Source organism: Meriones unguiculatus, chromosome 3, assembly GCF_030254825.1.
Source record: "Meriones unguiculatus strain TT.TT164.6M chromosome 3, Bangor_MerUng_6.1, whole genome shotgun sequence".
In the NCBI taxonomy this organism is placed as follows: Eukaryota; Metazoa; Chordata; class Mammalia; order Rodentia; family Muridae; genus Meriones; species Meriones unguiculatus.
Genome location: NC_083351.1, coordinates 62,697,861 through 62,715,786, shown reverse-complemented (window position 1 = coordinate 62,715,786; position 17,926 = coordinate 62,697,861). Strand labels below are relative to the sequence as shown.

Below are 17,926 nucleotides of genomic sequence, written 5' to 3'. Positions count from 1 at the left end.
GCTATTTAGGAGACAAAGAGCCCAAGATAATATGGCTGTGGTCCCACTCTCCACAACCATTAAGTTGTAGTGAGTCAGTCAGCTTCATAGAGGGTTCAGTGTAAGTGTGGTTTCTTTCTGAGAAATTTGGAACCACTGAGCTTTGAACCTTTTCCCCAGCTCTGGCCCACCTCCTTCTTTGGGAATTCTCTCCTTCTTAATGAACTGTCCCTGTGTCCATCCCTATGACCTCATCCCTGTCATTTACTGTTCTGGGATACAAGGACCTGGAAATCTCAACAGGGATCCCTGAGCATAACAGAAGGCTTACAGATGGAGCTAAGCACAGGTGTCACTTCTCAAGTTAGCTCACTGACTTGAGTGCCCACTGAAAATAAAGCCCCTCAACAACCAGGTGAACTGTTACACATTCTTACACATGCTGAAGAACTTGACCTAAATTAAAGTGCGCTGGGTGTTTGCTGTGCTAAATGCCATTGCTTGGATTATTCTAACAGTTTTCTGAGATGCAGTGTTCTTTTTTTTCTTTCTTTTTTTAATTTTTTTTATTAATTACACTTTATTCACTTTGTATCCCCCCATAAGCTTCTCCCTCCTCCCCTCCCGATTCCACCCTCCCTCCCCTTTCTGCATGCATGCCACTCCCCAAGTCCACTGATAGGGGAGGTTCTCCTCTCCTTTCTGATCTTAGTCTATCAGTTCACATCAAAAGTGGCTGCATTGTCCTCTACTGTGGCCTGGTAAGGCTGCTCCCCCCCAGGGGGAGGTGATCAAAGAGCAGGCCAATCAGATTATGTCAGAGGCAGTCCCTCTTCCCATTACTATGGAACCCACTTGGACACTGAACTGCCATGGGTTACATCTGTGCAGGGGTTCTAGGTTATCTCCATGAACAGTCCTTGGTTGGAGTATGAGTCTCTGGGAAGTTCCCTGCGTTCAAATTTTCTTGTTCTGTTGCTACTGCTATGAACTGTAATGTGCAGGATATAGTATGAATCTGATATGCATGATATGTGATATGTAACCCTGTGAAAGGGTCCCATTTATTGATTGTTGCTCTTAGAGCCTGTGCTGTTGGTGTTCTGTTCAGGAAGTTTTCTCCTGTACCAATGAGTTCTAGGGTATTCCCCACTTTTTTTTCTAGCCGATTTAATGTGTCTGGTTTTATGTTGAGGTCTTTGATCCACTTGGACTTCAGTTTTGTGCAGGGTGATAAGTATGGATCTATTTTCATTTTTCTACATGTAGATATCCAGTTAGACCAGCACCATTTGTAGAAGATGCTATCTTTTTTCCATTGTATGGTTTTGGCATCTTTGTCAAAGATCAGGTGTCCATAATTGTGTGGGTTTATTTCTGGGTCCTCTGTTTGGTTCCATTGATCCACCATTCTGTTTCTATGCCAGTACCATGCAGTTTTTAAAACTGTTGCTCTATAGTACAACTTAAGATCAGGGATGGAGATACCCTCAGAAGATCTTTTATTGTTGAGGACTGTTTTAGCAATTCTGGGTTTCTTGTTGTTCCATATGAAGTTGGGAATTTTTCTTTCCAGGTCTGTAAAGAATTGTGTTGGTAATTTGATAGGAATTGCGTTGAATCAGCAGATTGCTTTTGGTAAGATGGCCATTTTTACTATGTTAATCCTGCCATGCCATGAGCATGGGAGATCTTTCCATCTTCTGATATCTTCTTCAACACTGAAAGAAAAAAACCACATGATAATCTCCCCAGATGCTGAAAAAGCATTTGACAAAATCCAACATCCATTCATGTTCAAAGTATTGGAGAGATCAGGGATACAAGGCACATATCTAAACATAGTAAAGGCGATATACAGCAAGCCTATAGCCAACATCAAACTGAATGGAGAGAAACTTAAAGCAATCCCACTGAAATCAGGGACAAGACAAGGCTGCCCACTCTCTCCATATCTCTTCAACATAGTGCTGGAAGTCCTTGCTAGAGCAAAAAGACAGTTGATGGAGATCAAGGGGATACAGATGGGAAAGGAAGAAGTCAAAGTATCACTATTTGCAGATGATATGATAGTATACGTGAGTGACCCCAAAAACTCTACCAGGGAACTCCTACAGCTGATAAACACCTTCAGCAAAGTGGCCGGATACAAAATTAACTCAAAAAAATCAGTAGCCCTCCTGTATACAAAAGACAAAAGGGCTGAGAAAGAAATTAGGGAAACAACACCCTTCACAATAGCCACAAATGACATCAGGTACCTCGGAGTAACCCTAACCAAGGAAGTCAAAGACTTGTATGAAAAACATTTCAAGTCTCTGAAGAAAGAATTAGGAAATGCAGTGTTCTTTTTGAGCCTTACTGTCCTTGTTTTCCATCTTACCCTTAACTCTTCTTCAGTTGATACCAATTTTCACGCACCAGAACCTAGAGTGGCACGAGGAATAGAGAGAGCACTTAGTGTAGGTACACAGCTCAGATACTTGCAACTTGGCTTAACCGTAAGGAAAAAGGGTGAACCCTGAGCACCAAACAATGTTATCAACTAAAAAGGGAAAGAAAACACTGCTGATGATGCCATTGTATCTTAGACACGATTTTGGTTTTTGTTTTTCTTTCATATATTCTTACAGTTCAATATCTTGTGAAGACCACAGTCATCTCTGGATTCAAATCTTTGATATTATCATGAAATTATGAAGATAAAAACACTTTTGTTGTAACACCTATAAAGACTTTCTGTTTCTTTTGGTTTTTTTTGTTTTTGTTTGTTTGTTTGTTTTAAAATGAAAGTTATGGGACTCTCTTTTGGGAACCTATAACCCTCCAAACTACGCAGGACTCTCCGATAGGGATAGAGGGGTTTCCCGGATATCAACCAGAGAAAAGGGTTAGTATATCCTGTTGGTATAATATTCACTGAACTGCATGCCAGCAGAACAATTCCAAGCACTGGATAGTGAGAGTAAACTTAATTTACTCAGAAAAAGCCAAATTCTGACCATAGGGTGGGAGGAGACATAAACAATAGATATAAACATCACAAAGAAGTATTGAAAACAGATATAGCCCGTGGCAGCTCAAGCTCTAAGTGGTTTCCCTAGTAATGGGAACAGGGACTGTCCCTGACATGAACTCAGTGCTGGCTCTTTGATCACCTTCCCCTGGAGGTGAGTGTATGCAGCCTTACCAGGCCTCAGAGGTTCTAGGTTATCTCCATGCATGGTCCTTGGTTGGAGTAACAGTCTCAAAAAAGACACCTTTGCCCATATTTTTTTGGTTCTGTTGCTTTCCTTGTGGAGCTCCTGTTCCCTCCAGGTCTTTCTATCTACCCCTTCTTTCATAAGATTCCTTGCACTCTGCCCAAAGTTTGGCTATGAGCCTACACATATGCTTTAATACCTTTCTAGGTACAGTCTTTCAAAGGAGCCTCTGTGGCAGGATCCTGTTTTGTTCCCTGTTTTCTTCCTTGGAGATGAGGGAGGGAGGGAGAGTTTGGGAAGGAATGAGGGAACGGAATACAACTGGGATACAGAGTTAATAAAATGTAACTAATAATAAAAATAAATAAATAAAAATAAATTTTAAAAAAAGGATTGCTCTCTATGCTTCAGGTAGCTTTTAACTCAAGATCCCCCTGCCTCAGCCTCTGAAGGGCTAGGATTACAGGCATGAACCACCAAGCAACAGATGAACTCTTGACTGACAAATAGTCACAAAAAGGCATCTATATCCACGGAGAAAAGGAAAGCAGAAATCGGCTGGTGTTGATGTAAGTTGCCAACTCTAGCCGTGATGAGAAAGAATTTCGGAACCTCTCCAAAGGAATGGAAACATTAACAAATAGCTAATAGCATCCTAGAAAGAAGGAAAAAAGACATATTCAAAGGAGTTATTCAAATGGGTGAGAGTGAGCTATGGCTATTTATACTTGTTTTCGACACTTGATGCTTCATCTGTCTTTGGCCTGGAATTGTAAGCTGAAAACTCATCACCGTTTCCCAACACCAGAGGAAACCTCATCTGCACTGGGAACTCATTTCCTTGCCGCTTCCCACAGAGTCCCATCTGTTTTACATACCTTCTTTTACCTCACATGATTAAAGCCGCTCACACCACCTCAGTGATGTGCGTAGCAGGGTTATGGCCTGCACAAACAGTCAGAGCCGGCTATGGAGTCTCAGAGCATGCGCCTGCAGGAACTCATGCAGGGCTCACACATGCATATCTGGGGAGGAAAGTAAAAGTGATGTCAGTAAGCCAATCATGATTTAAGGCAGCAATGTTGTAAGTTTCAAAAAACCTTCCAAACAAAATTATTGCCTGTGACTTATCTTATGATGAACTTACCTACCTGGAAGATTGGTGATGCTCTCAAATGAATCTAATTATAAATGATTAAAACTCTTCTATTATAGCACTATGTGAAAATTTATATATATATATATATATATATATATATATACATACATATATATATGCACACACACACACACACACACACATATATATATATGTATATATATATCTTTTTAAATTGGAAGGATATTGAAGTGGACATACTCTGTAGTACAAAAATCGTCATTTTTGTTATGTCTTTTTCTTTTTCCTTTAATTTCAATTTATTTTTTAAAATTTATTCATTTTACATCCCAACTGCAGGGCCCTCCCTCTTCTCTTTCCAGTCCCACCCTCCTTTCCTATTCCCAGCTATCTGTTCCCCTAGTTCTCAGAAAAGTGGAGCAAGAAAGAAGAAGCCATCCTCCCTTACCCTCTGATTCCAGTCTGTCAAGTCCCATTAGGACTGCCTGCATCATGAAGATGAAGTTCTGGTAACGCTGCCCCAGCAGGGGAGGGGATCAAAGAGCCAGCACTGAGTTCATTTCAGAGACAACCCCTGCTCCCCTTACTAGGACACTCACCTGGGGACTGAGCTGCCTATGTGCTACATCTGAGGTTTCTGTCTTAATTTTTTGTAAAACAATATGTAAACATGAACTCTTCATATAACTAGAAGTGACAGCTGAGAAATTTTGTTAATTTCATTGTTAATTAATTTTTAATTTAATTTTATCTTAATAATTACACTTTATTTACTTTGTATCCCCCCCTAAGCCTCTCCCTCCTCCCCTCTTGGTCCCACCCTCCCCTCCTTCTTCTCCTCCCTCCGCCCCTCCCCTTCCTCCTCCCCCTTCTTCATGCATGCCCCTCCCCAAGTCCACTGATAAGGGAGGTCCTCCTCTCCTTCCTTCTGATCTTAGTCTATCAGATCATATCAGGAGTGGCTGCATTGTCATCTTCTGTGGCCTGGTAGGGCTGCTCCCCCCTCAGGGGGAGGTGATCAAAGAGCAGGCCAATCAGATTATGTCAGAGGCAGTCCTTCTTCCAATTACTATGTAACCCACTTGGACACTAAACTGCCATGGGTTATATCTGTGCAGGGGTTCTAGGTTATCTCCATGCCTGGTACTTAGTTGGAGTATGAGTCTCTGGGAAGACATCTGTGTTCAAATTTTTTTGGTTCTATTGCTCTCCTTGCGGAGTTCCTGTCCTCTCCAGATCTTACTATTTCCCACTTCTTACATAAAATTCCATGCACTCTGCCCAACAGTTGTCCATAAGTCTCAGCATCTGCTTTGATAGTCTGCAGGGCAGAGTTTTTCAGAGGCCCTCTGTGGCAGGTTTCTAGGTTGTTTCCTGTTTTCTTCTTTTTCTGATGTCCATCCTCTTTGCCTTTCCGGATGGGGATTGGACATTTTAGTCAGGGTCCTCTCTCTTGATTACTTTCTTTAGATGTACACGTTTTAGTAGGTTTATCCTATGTTATATGTCTATATGAGTGAATATATACTGTGTGTGTCTTTCTACTCCTGGGACAGCTCACTCAGGACGATCCTTTCCAGGTCCTACCATTTACCTGCAAATTTCATGATTTCCTTATTTTTCATTGCAGAGTAATACTCCATTGTGTAGATGTACCACAATTTCTGCATCCATTCTTCAGTTGAAGGGCATCTGGGCTGTTTCCAGCTTCTAGCTATTACAAATAAAGGTGCTACAAACATGGTTGAGCAGAAGTCCTTTTTGTGTACTTGAGCCTCTTTTGGATATATGCCTAGGAGTGGTATGGCTGGATCTTGAAGAAGCACTATTACTAGTTGTCTGAGTAAGCACCAGATTGATTTCCAGAGTGGTTGTACAAGTTTACATTCCCACCAGCAGTGGAGAAGGGTTCCCCTTTCTCCACAACCTCTCCAGCATGTGTTGTCACTTGAGTTGTTCATCTTGGCCATTCTAATGGTGTAAGGTCAAATCTCAGGGTCGTTTTGATTTGCATTTCCCTAATGGCTAATGACGTTGAGCATTTTTTAAGTGTGTCTCTGCTATTAGATATTCCTCTACAGAGAATTCCCTGTTTAGCTCTGTTCCTCATTTTTTAATTGAATTACTTGGTTTGCTGCTTTTCAGCTTCTTTAGTTCTTTATATATACTGGATATTAGCCCTCTGTCAGATAAAGGGTTGGTGAAGATTCTTTCCCAATCTGTAGGCAGTTGTTTTGTTTTGATGACGGTGTCCTTTGCTTTACAGAAGCTTTTCAGTTTATTGAGGTCCCATTTATGGATTGTTCCTCTTAGAGCCTGTACTGTTTGTGTTCTGTTCAGGAAGTTTTCTCCTGTACCAATGAGTTCTAGGGTATTCCCCACTTTTTTTTCTAGCCGATTTAATGTGTCTGGTTTTATGTTGAGGTCTTTGATCCACTTGGACTTGAGTTTTGTGCAGGGTGATAAGTATGGAACTATTTTCATTTTTCTACATGTAGATATCCAGTTAGACCAGCACCATTTGTTGAAGTTGCTGTCTTTTTTCCATTGTATGGTTTTGGCATCTTTGTCAAAGATCAGGTGTCCATAAGTGTGTGGGTTTATTTCTGGGTCTTCTATTCAGTTCCATTGATCCACCATTTCACTTATACTTAATAGATAATAAAGTATACATTTCTTTTTGTAATTCTATGTTTCCTTATATAAGAAAACTGATCATCTAATAGCTCTGGAAATAGCTCTGGTAAGAGTGTTCTTTATATAGGGAACCATATCATATGTGTACAATTTCTTATCAGACGGGCTGAATGGACATTTAACAACAGTGGTCAGATCTGCATTAACGGAAGAAGAGAAGAGTAAAGGAAAGAAGATGACCAGTTACTTTTCTGTTGTGCTGAAACATCATGACCAAAAAAAAAAAAAAAAAACTCAGAAAATGTTTGCTTTGGCTTATGGCTCCAGATGGATGAGAGTCCATCTGAGCCAGGACACAGCAGTAGCAGGAATCGGAGAGTTAACATTTTAACCATCCACGTGAAGGGGAAAGCCAGAACTGGAAGTCTGGTAAGGCTATAAGCCCTCAAATCACACTCCCAAAGACTCTCTCCAGTGTTGGTCTGCCTCCTCAAGGTTCCACAACATCCCCAAATAGCACCACTAACTAGGAGCGAAATGTTCAAACACTTGAGCGGGTTGGAGACACTTCTCATTCAAAACACCACAGATAAATAAAAAGTAGAAAAGAACGTGATACTTAGTCTGTCTGCATACTAAGACAGAGAGGAGGGAATATGCTTTCTAATGGGGAGAAGGGTTAAAATTCTTTTGGCTAAGAATTTTCCTATTAATGTATCAGAGCAAAGTTTAAAACTAAGTGATGGAGTAGTAAATTTCAGCAGAAGGAGATAAGATAATTTCACAGTATTCCTTTCTCCTATTTGTGCTGACTGAAGTCTGACCATTCACAAAGACCTTCAGTTGAAAATTCATGGCAGATCAAAGGACTATTAATTAACACTAATAGCTTATAAGAGAAATTTTTGTGCTTTTTAATATGCTTTTACGCAATCTATTTTATTGCATCTTTACAAGTACCTCTTAAATGCAGACAAACAAAGTATCATTTTCTCTTCTATGTTTTATTTTTCATGTTACTAAATGATGAACAATTTAATGTTGCATGGATTACCTTCTTTTGAAGTCATCTACAGCATTATCTATCAAAGCTGTGCTGTGCAAAATCATTTTGATGGTTTAGGTACTAAGGTGACTGTGGCTTCATAGAATGAGTTTGGTAGTGTTCCTTCTGTTTCTATTTTGTGGAATAGTTTGAAAAGAATGGAGTTAGGTCTTCTTTGAAGGTCTGGTAGAATTCTTCACCGAAACCATCTGGTCCTGGGCTTTTTTTTTTTTTTTTTTTTTTTTTTTTTTTTTTTTTGGATGGGAGACTTTTGATGACAGCTTCTGTTTCCTTGGGGGATATAGGACTATTTAAGTGATTTACCTGGTCCTGATTCAGCTTTGGTAAGTCAAATCGATCAAGAAAATTGTCCATTTCATTTAGATTTTCAAATTTTGTGGCATATAGACTTTTGAAGTAAGTCCTAATGATTGTTTGGATTTCCTCAGTGTCTGTAGTTATGTCCCCCTTTTCATTTCTGATTTTTGTTGATTTGGATGGTGTCTCTCTGCCTTTTAGTTAGCTTGGCTAAGGGTTTGTCTATCTTGTTGATTTTCTCAAAGAACCAGCTCTTGGTTTCATTGATTATTTGAATTGTTTTATTTGTTTCTAATTGATTGATTTCAGCCCTGAGTTTGATTATTTCCAGCCATCTACTCCTTTTTGGTGTGTCTGCTTCTTTTTTTTCTAGGATTTTTAGGTGAGCCATTAAGTTGTTTGTATGAGCTGTCTCGAATTTCTTCTTGAAGGCACTTAGTGCTATGAACTTTCCTCTTAACACTGCTTTCATTGTGTCCCACATGTTTGGGTATGTTGTGTCTTCATTTTCATTAAGTTCTAGGAAGACTTTAATTTCTTTCTTTACTTCTTCCCTGACCAAGCTGTCATTTAGTAGTAAGTTGTTCATGTGTGCAGGCTTTTTGCTATTTCTGTTGTTGTTGATGTCCAGCTTTAGCCCATGGTGATCAGACAAGATACAAGGGATGATTTCAATCTTCTTGTACCTGTTGAGGCTTTCTTTGTGACCAACTATATGTTCTATTTTGGAGAAGATTCCAGAAGTGCTTAGAAGAAGGTAAATTCTTTTGTGTTTGGGTGTAAGGTTCTGTAAATGTCTGTTAGGTCCATTTGATTCTTGACCTCTGTCAGAGACATTGTTTTTTTTGTTTAATTTCTGTTTTGTTGACCTGTCCTTTGTTGAGAGTTGGGTGTTAAAGTCTTCCACTATTAATGTGTGTGGATCTATGTGTGGTTTAAATTTTATCAATGTTTCTTTTACAAATGTGGGTGCCCTTGATTTGAGGCATAGATGTTCAGGATTGTGATGTCTTCCTCATGGAATTTTCCCTTGATGAGTATGATATCCTTCCCCATCTCTTTTTATTAATTTTGGTTGAAAGTCTATTTTATCAGATATTAGAATGGCTACTCCTGCTTGCCTCTTGGGTCCATTTGCTTGGAAAGCTGTCTTCCAACCCTTTACCCTCAGGTAATGTCTATCTTTGTGCCTTAGGTGTGTTTCTTGTATGCAACAGATTGCTGGGTTTTGTTTACTCATCCATTCTGTAAGTCTGTGTCTTTTTATTGGAGAATTGAGTCCATTGATGTTGAGAGAGATTAATGACCAGTGACTGTTAGATCCCTTGATTTTGATGTTGGCTGTGGTCATCAGGTTGTGTACTTGGTTGCTTTTTGTTTTACTGAAGTGAGGTTATTTATTTCCTGTGTTTTCTTGAATGTAGCTAGTTTTCTTGGGTTGTATTTTCCCTTCTAGTGTCTTCTGTAATGCTGGATTTGTGTGTAGGTACTGTTAAAATTTGTTTTGTCATTGAATATCTTGTTTTCTTCATCTATGAGGACTGAGAGTTTTGTGGGTATAGTAACTTATGCTGACACCTATGTTCTCTTAGGGCCTGCATGATATCAGTCCAGGCCCTTCTGGCTTTCATAGTCTCTGTTGAAAAGTCAGGTGTGATTCTAATGGGTTTGCCATTATATGTTACTTGGCCTTTTTCCCTTGCAGCTTTTAGAATTTTTTCTTTGTTCTGTATACTTACTGTTTTGATTATTATGTGGCAAGAGGATTTTCTTTTCTGATCTAATTTATTGGGTGTTCTGTAGACCCTTTGTATTCTTATTGGTCTCTACTTTAAGTTGGGGAAATTTTCTTCAATGATTTTGTTGAAAGTATTTTCTGGGCCTTGGAGGAGGGAATCTTCTTTTTCCTCTATTCTTATTATTCTTAGATTTTGTCTTTTTATGTTGTCTTGGATTTCTTCGCAGTCTGTGTCAGGAATTTTTTAGATTTAACATTTCTTTGACAGATACATCAATTTCTTCCATTGTATCTTCCACACCTGAGATTCTTTCTTCCATCTCTTATAGTCTTTTGGTTATACTTACCTCTGTAGTTCCTGTTTTCTTCCTTAAGTTCTTTCTCTCTCCAATTTTCTCCATTTGTGTTTTCTTTAATTTTTCCAATACTATCTTCAGATCTTGAGCCGTTTTGTTGATTTCCTTCACTTGTCTAACTGTATTTTCCTGTTTTTCTTTCAATTCCTTCAGCTCTTTGTTTGAACAATCCTGTTTCTTTTATTTCTTTCAGTGATTTAAGCATTTCCTCTCTAAAGGCCACAAACTGTTTGGCTGCAACTTCCTGTATTTCTTTACAGATGGCCATAATCCGTTTGAGTTTATCTTCCTCTAGGTCTTTATGCATTTTATTTGTTTCCTCTGTTATCCTCTTCAAGAGCATAGAAGTTAGGTCATTTTCTTGAATTTCAATTATGCTGGGGTGTCCAGGGCTACTTGCCCCTGGGTAACTGGGTTCTGGAGATGCCATATTGCTCTGTCTTTTGTTGCTTGAGCTTTTACACTGGCCTCTACCCGTTGGGCTATCTTAGGTGTTTAGAGTTAGTTGCTGGTGGTTCCTGGAATCCCGTGGTGGAGAGAATCCCCTTAGCAGGAAGATGTTTTTCCTGAAGGAAGCCTTCTCAGCTTTTTTGGTACAGTCACTGGATGGCCGGTGTTTTTCAGGAGTTGCAGCTGTTCACCTCAGTCATAGAGACCTGAGTGGTAATTGTGGTCCTTGTTAGTAGAGAGGGCTCTCCTCTCACTAGGAGAGGTCCTGAAGACAGCTGCCCTGCTTCTGGGTTTCTTGCTGTAAATTTAGTGATTTGCTGCTGTAACCTGTGTGTCCTGTGGTTTGGTCAGTTTTGTTAGGGATAACTGGTTGCCCCTTGGAGCAGTATCTGGGGGTTGTTCTAGGGGATTCCAGGCTTCTGTAGGACTGAGGTTGGGGCTCTGTGCCCCAGTACCCAAGTGGTAATCTGTGGTGGGTGGGTACTGCTCTCCTGGTTAAAGCAGGCTATCTGGCGTACAGCAAGTCCCTGGGTTGGGCTGGTCTGTGGGCCCTTTGCCAGGGATATACTGGGTGGTCTAAGTCTGTCCCCTTTGCTTCGTTCCCTGTGAGGATTTCTCCCAACAGTGACTCCCAGTCTCTGGTGCCCTGGGGCGCACAGCTCAGTTTGTGCCAGAGAGCTGGGCATGCAGCAACTGTCTGTGCCTGCTGCTGGAGCCCAGTTCAGTGATGGTGGCTCATACCTGCCGGTCTGTGAGATTTTTTTCCAGGGAAAGACTGGGTGACCCAAGTCAGTACTGTTTCCTTCCTTCCCTGTGGGGTTTTCTCATGACTGGGACTCCCAGTCTCTGGTGTTTTTTGTGCCCGACAATCAGCCTGGGAAGGTGATCAGGACACTCAGGTGTGTGGCTCTGGTCTGGCCACCTAGTGCCTGAGCGACCCAGAATCTCTTCCGGGTTCTGGCTGGGTGACCTGAGCGTGGACCCAACTGGTTCCCATGCTGTGGGGATTTCTTCTCACCTGGGAAACACAATCGCTGTTGTTTTAGGGCCCAGAGTTCAGTCTCTTGGTCGTAGTAAAATGTTGTCCTGCTCTTCAGAGGCAGTGTTCTCCTAGAGCCACAATCTTGTCCTGCCGTTAATTAAATTTTCAATAAACTACACATAGGTTTTGTAAGTGACCAAGTGTTTGCTAATTAATTTTATGTTCATGAATATTTATGTAAAATATTTATGTAAAATCAGGCACACTTTATTTTTTAAATGTTTTCCTGTTTTATTTTAAGAATTTGCTTGTTTTTAAGTTATGAGTGTGGATGTTTTGCCTACATGTGTGTATGTGCACTAGATGTATGCCTGGTGTGCTCAGAGGTCAAAAAGCCTCGTATTCCCTGGAATGGAGGTAAAACCAAAGCTAAGAAATAACACAAAGAATGTAAAATGAATATTTATTACTCATCCTTGATCCCTTCCCAATTCTTCGTGTTGGGAAGTTCTAAAAAGGCTGATGCCCTGTTGGGACACTGATGCCCTGTTAGGACAGTGATGCCCTGTTAGGACAGCGCCATTACACTATAAATGCACAGATTTACACAGTGTAGCTATGTAAATATTTCCCGTTCATATTTTACCTTCACTCTAAGTTCGCCCCCATTGACTTTAAAGACTTAGTTAACTTATTTTAAAATATATTGTAATACACAATTGTATACTCCTAATTTATTTTTGTTCTTTTTTGAATAGATTTGCATGTTTTTTCTTACTTACCATAGCAAAGAGTAAATTACAATTCACTGTCTTATATAAATGTTCAGTAGTGTTTCTAGGATCCATAATTAGAAGTAATTTTTACTGTGAGATGTGTTCATCTTCAAAGTTTTCAGTTATTGACAAACTGTTTTACAAAGGCATTGCCAGAATCATGGTTTGGAAGTTTTGGATATTTCACCAGTAATTCAGGATACTGTCACATATTGATTAGGAGCAGGGGAGGAAAGGCTTATTTGGGGACATGTTCCAGGTCACAGTCCATTGACGGAATCCAAGGCAGTAACCTGCTGTAGGACCTGAAATGGAGGACGTGGAGGAATTCCTGGCTCCCAGGGGCTTGCTCACCCTGCTTTTGTATATAACCTAAGACCATCTGTCCAGGCATCATTGAACCCTCAACAATCTAGGCCCTCCCATATCAACTACAAGAAAATGTTCCATAGAGTTGCCTACAGGCTAGTCTAGGCTAGTCTTATGAAGCCATTTTCTTTCTTTAATATATATATATATATATATATATATTATGGATTTAAATATCCTTTTATGTCTCCCAACACCCCCAGAACTTCTTCCTTCACTCATTCAACTTCATGCTCTCTCTCTACTTCTCTCTCTCTTGCTCTCTTGTTCTCTGTAAGAAATAAACAAATAAAACAAAGGAAAATATAAAAAGCGTGGAGTCCAATGTTTTTGTTTTGAGCAACTCTTGAGAAAAGGGCCTATCTTGGAGCATGGTTGACAGAGCCAATGCCACTCCATTGAGAAAATCTGATTTTTCCTCTTCCAGCAGGTATCAATTGCAAATAGTTTCTTAACTTCTTTGGACCCACTCCACACTGGGATGCTGAAATTTTTGCCTAGCTTGAGCTTACGTGGGTCTTGTATGCACTGTCACTTTCTCTGTAAGTTCATCTTAGGCATCTTTCTTATTGCATCTTTTTTTTACTTTAAATTTAGTTTTAATACTTTATTCACTTTACATCCCAATTGTAGTCCCCTCCTGTCTCTCCTCCTGTTCCCACCCTCCCTCCCTCTGCCTCCCATCCCCCTTCCCTATTTCTCAGAAAGGGGGTGCCCTCCTCCCCTACCATCTGACCCCAGCCTATCAAGTCTCATTGGGACTGCCTGCATCCTCTCTATCTGTGGCCTGGCAATGTCTCTCCACCAGCGGGAAGTGATCAAAGAGCAGGCAATAGAGTCCATGTCATAGACTCTCCTTACTTGGGTATCCACTTGGAGATTGAGCTGCCTATTGGCTACATCTGAACAGGTGGTCTAGGTCCTCTTCATGCATGGCCCTTGGTTGGCCATGCAGTCTCTGCAGGTCCCAATGGGCCCAGATGTGTTGGCTCTCTTGGTCTTCTCATGCAGCCTCTGTCTGCTCTGTGTCCTTCTATTCCCTCACTCTTTCCTATGACTCCCTGTGCTCTGCCTGAAGTTTGACTGCAAGTCTCAGCATCTGCTTTGATCTCCTGCTGTGTGGAGTCTTTCAAAGGACATTTATGGTAGGCTCCCATTCTGTTCCATCTCTTCGACCACTTTTGGTGTCTATATGCTCACTTATAAGAGGATATTAGCCATATACTACAGGATAACAAAACACCGACCTAAAGAAGCTGAATAACAAGGAGGACCCTAGGGAGGACATTTAATTCTCATTCAGAAGGCAAACAGAAGAGATCCCACTAGGTATTGATAACACTTTTCTCTTAAAGTGGTCCACCACCTCTGATTCTCACAGTTTGTCTATCCCAGCTTACACACATATCCCTGAGCCTTCAACGGAGAGGTTTAACGTGGACATCCTACTTAGAACTGAGTGTTCAAGCGTTCCAAAGTTTCTCACTTTCTGCACATTGTCCAGTTGGGACTCACTGTTAATTCCCATCTGCTTCAAGAAGAAGCTTCCCTGATGAGGGTTGAGAGGTGCACTGATACACAGATAGAGCAATGTGTCATTGGGAGTAATTGTATTGTTATGATCATTTAGCAAGCTGATATGTTTCTCCATAGAAAGCATGACCTATCTAGCCTCCAGTTGTTGGCATCATTAACAGTATCATGTCATGTTGTGGATCATAGTAAGTAGCATTGGCAATAGTCTTTGATGCTAGGGAGGGAATATGGAACCCCTTCAGCCAACAACACAAGATATAATCTGTTCCTAGCACTGGAGGTTTTACTTGGTGACACAATAATGTCCAGTTGGTGCATTATCTCCTCCATTATATGGTGATTACACTTAAATGACTCTTATTTTTGTGTATATTTTAGGAAGATTCTATAGCAGTAGGATGCCATATGACTTTACCAAAGGCCTCTAGTGTTAGTTATTCCTCATATCTTCTCCTCTAGCCTCTCACCACCCTCCTCATTTAATCCACCTGTCCTAGTTTCACTTCTATCTTTTTATAACATTATATTCTATATCTCTCTCCTTGGAAGATGCCCATCTACTTTGATCCCTTCCTAGCTATTTAATCACTGTGGTTATTCTAAATTGAATACACATATCTAAAGGAAAGCAAATAGCCATATATATATATATATATATATATATATATATATATATGAGAAAATATATAAAAATTTGTCTTTCTGTGTCTGGATCACTTCACTTAAAATGATTGTTTCTAGCTCCATCCATTTATCTGAATGTAGTGGCCACCTTGAGTGTTTATAGTTTCTGTCTATCATGAATAAAGCAGTAGTAAACATGGATGAACAAGTGTCTCTTCGGTAGGCTATAGAGTTCTCTGTGTATGTGCCACGAGGTGATGCAAGTGGATCTTGTTGTAGAACTATTATCAGCTACTTAAGGCACCCCCTGCTGGTTTCCACGGTGGCTATGCCAGCCCGCACTCCCGTCAGCGGTGGTAAGTGTTCCCCTCTCCCACAGTCCCTGCCAGCACCTGTTGTCCTTTGTTTTATTGATCTTCACCATTCTGACTGGGGTAAGATCAAACGTTTTTGCCTTGAAAGTCTGATAAACTAAAAATAAAACCACATAGCTTTAATTTGTGTTTCCCTGGTTACAGCAAAATTTGTGTATCTCCCTGAATGTTAGTGTCCCATTTGTCTGACCCACTTGAAAAAAATGCATATCCCTGTCATTTCTTTCAGGTTATTTCTGATTCTGTTATACTTTACAAATGCTTTTACTATAGCTGGGTGCTGATCTTTGCTAGGCATATATTTTATAAAAATCTCTTCTAATCCATGGCTTAACTTTTCACATGACTTCTGGTATCACAATGAAGAAGATAGTTTAATATTAACAAACTCACGTGTATGTTTTTGCCATGATAATACCTTCATTGTATGCTTTGCTTAATAATCATGGAAATATTCATTTATGTGTCCTTATGTTTATCTGAAAGTCCATGTTTCTCTTAAGACTTCAATCCAACTGAAACAGGTTTTCATGTAGTGTTAAAGGTATAGGTTAAGTTTTATGTTTGTAGTATGGATAAATATTTTTAATCATAGCTAATACCAGCTTTAATTACGGTTTCACTACGTATAGATTTTTAATTTTTTCTTTCATTGTTCTAATTGTCTTTACCTACCTCAGACTTAGCCACTCTTTTTTAAAGTGTCTGTGTGTGTTTGTCGTGTGGTGTGGTGGTGGACGTGTGTGTGTGTGTACATGCAGGACAGAAGGGAGCATTAGCTGTCCTGCCCTGTTGCTTTCTTTGTGTCTGTTTTGAGACTGCATATCTCCCTGACCCTGAAGGTTGGATGACAGCCAGCAAGTTCAAGTTATCCTTCTCCCTCTTACCTCCACAGCCCTAAGGTTTCAGGCTTGTACACTATGCCCAGCTTCTTTCATTATTGTTTGAATCCCCTCAGTGTCCAATGTCATTTTTGTTTCTGGAATGATGGGTTGTCTCTGGTTAGCCTCTCAACAGGTTCATTTCCAGCCCAGGAATCAGTCATTTCTTCATAGATCCTAATTTTTTTTCCTAATGGCAAATAGTATTTAATGGTGTTATTTGATATTAGGCATAGAATCCTGTTCTGGAGATTTTTTTCTTTGTACTAAGTTCAAGCATGGGTCAACATTTCAAAATAAAGATATTGTCTTAGATTCATACTGTTGTTTTCAATTAAAATTCAAATAGAGAAAGAGTTTCAGTTAATTTAATTTTATATAGCTTATAACCAATTCTACTTTTCCTTCTTTGAGACTCCCAGGGCCCCAAACACAATGACAATTATTCTCTTACCTCCTTCCACACTGTATAGAGCAATTCAATAGTAGAAAGGGAATGTATCCTTTGCCGGAAAGGCCAGTGTGAAAGGGCTTCTGTTCACAAGATGAGGATGATGTACATTTTGTTAAGAGCAAGCAGCTTTCTGAAAGGGTTATGGCTTGATGGAGTGAAGGTCCCTTTGGAAAGAGCAGACAATTGAGTTACCAGAAGGCAAGCGATAGGTTCTGAAATCAGGGTGATTTTCAGTGATGAGCTTCTCACTGGAGCTGCAGCCAGATGTAAAACTCCAAACCAGAAACAGTATTCCTCTCTGTTAGTAAAAGATCATTCACTACTTTAATAAAAATATTATTTTTTTCTTTGTTCTCATAGGCAGAACATAGGTCTGAGACAAGAGGAGTGGTAGCATGAGGAAGAAAGCTCAGCAGCTATGAGAAATTGCTGTGGAAGAAAGAGGGCCTGAGTTCAAATCCCCTAAGCACCCACGTAAAGATGGGTGTGGTTACATGTTGTAGCAAATCCAAACAGTGGACATATGCATGGACAGATCTTTGGGGCTTGGTAGCTGGCCAAGCTAGGAAAACTGTGGGCTTCAGTTCAGTTGGAGACCCCATCTCAAAAGAGTAAGGTGGGATCATGTGAATATGAATACATATAGAAAATGGAATAGCTGTAAGCGAAACATTGAAATTTCCAGGAAAATGGGTGGACTTTGAGTATATAATGTTAACCAAGGCCACAAAAATCTCAAAGAGAAAAAATAAAGAAAAAAAAAAACACGTGTTCTCATGGACCCTGTACTATAATGTGTCCACACATGTATAAACAGCTGTAGGTGTGGGTATAATATAAGATTAGAAAAAACGATTGAGAGGCACTCATAGCAGGTGACAAGGAGGGAAACAGTGCAGGCAAAGGGGCAAATAGCTGTGGGAGAGGACATAAAGCTAAGTGGTTTTCTAGCTCGAACTCCGTCATAGATGTATTTTTTTCTTTTTGTGGTAGATAAGTGAATAAAAATGTAATTTATAATAAAAGTATAAAGCGAGCGGGGCAAGATGGCGGCGCCAGGAGGACTCTCATCCTGACCAGCAGC

At 40.1% G+C, this 17,926-nt stretch overlaps 1 protein-coding gene across 1 annotated transcript in view; it reads left to right on the top strand.

Moving 5' to 3' along the window:
* Cntnap2 (contactin associated protein 2) overlaps positions 1–17,926 on the top strand; it is a 2,202,731-nt gene that overhangs the window by 1,423,037 nt on the left and 761,768 nt on the right. The gene's annotated exons all lie outside the window — the stretch shown is intronic.